The sequence below is a fragment of the Diachasma alloeum genome, unplaced genomic scaffold (genome assembly GCF_001412515.2).
Source record: "Diachasma alloeum isolate Michigan unplaced genomic scaffold, Dall2.0 Dall_scaffold_22850, whole genome shotgun sequence".
NCBI lineage: Eukaryota > Metazoa > Arthropoda > Insecta > Hymenoptera > Braconidae > Diachasma > Diachasma alloeum.
Genome location: NW_021682844.1, coordinates 1 through 1,152, shown reverse-complemented (window position 1 = coordinate 1,152; position 1,152 = coordinate 1). Strand labels below are relative to the sequence as shown.

Here is a 1,152-nt window from a genome sequence, read left to right as displayed (position 1 = left end):
CATTCATTCGTAGTAATCAGATAATATAAATCAGTAAATGTTAATAAAACGACCTAAGGCCCGTAAACTGGTAGAGAATGCTATTAAGAATGGAAGGGAATCTTCTGTGATAACTATATATAGACATTAATGGTATTGAACCTCCCGTTTATCCTGATAACATGAGAGAACAGTGGAGTATTTGTGATGGTAAGATGTTGTTGGAGCCAGAAGATGCCTCCTAAGCAGTCCTTTTTCCCAAGGCATTCCTATGTGATCTGAAACATTCATTCTTTTAGAAGACTAATTCTTTATACTATTAAAGAAATTGACTTACATAAACACGTTCGAATCCGTGACACTCCTGGAGGCACCATCGACACTTCAAGAAGGCATTCATTTCCAAAGAGGCTTGAACATAGAGTTTCGTACATTGTTTGCATCCAAACCAATGTCTACATGCCGACGCAACATACTCAGTGATGGAATTATTGCATAAATTACATATGCATTGATCTAATCTTCGCACTAAAACAATAAAAGAGGAAGGTTTGATACAGGAACTGAAATCCGAATACAACAATGCTTGAATTTCGAATGAAACATGTATGTTTCATGACAAACAATACAATAAATAATGAAAATACGATAATTTTTAACTCATGTAAATAATTAAGTTCTGACCAGAGTGTGTGCGATTGCAGAAAACTTATTTTGACACTTCTATATTACACACTCATTGTAATAGCAAAATGTACTTGAGAAGAGAATTAGTGATATTTTTCTATTTTCCTTACACAACAAGATTTCGAAGTTGTCATTTGCAGGTGGAACAGTAGCGATAGGGATTCCTCCAATTGGCTGATCTACTCTGACTGCCTGGATTTCAGCTCCAGTGGGTGGGATCCCTAGAAAGAAATCAGTTTGCGGATTAGAAAAACAGATGGCAAAACGTATCAGTGGACATGTGTTAGACTAAGATAAATGGATTAAACTCCCTTACAATATTTCCGTGAACATTTGGCATTTAAGAAAGATTAACATATTTAAACGAAAACTCAACGATGTCCCTTCAAGATATCCGGATATTACTGTGTTATAATGACTCAGCGATAATTTTCTTTAATTTATTGTTTACAATCGATATCGAAGGATGATTGAGAGATATCAATC

At 35.0% G+C, this 1,152-nt stretch overlaps 1 long non-coding RNA gene across 1 annotated transcript; it reads right to left on the bottom strand.

The window, feature by feature from the left end:
• Window positions 1-138: 138 nt before the first annotated feature.
• On the bottom strand, window positions 139-862 carry LOC107047141. The gene is made up of 3 exons (XR_001461629.1): window positions 777-862; window positions 317-507; window positions 139-257 (listed from the first exon to the last, which is right to left on the bottom strand). It is a non-coding gene; the product is annotated as an uncharacterized LOC107047141 (long non-coding RNA).
• Window positions 863-1,152: the final 290 nt, after the last annotated feature.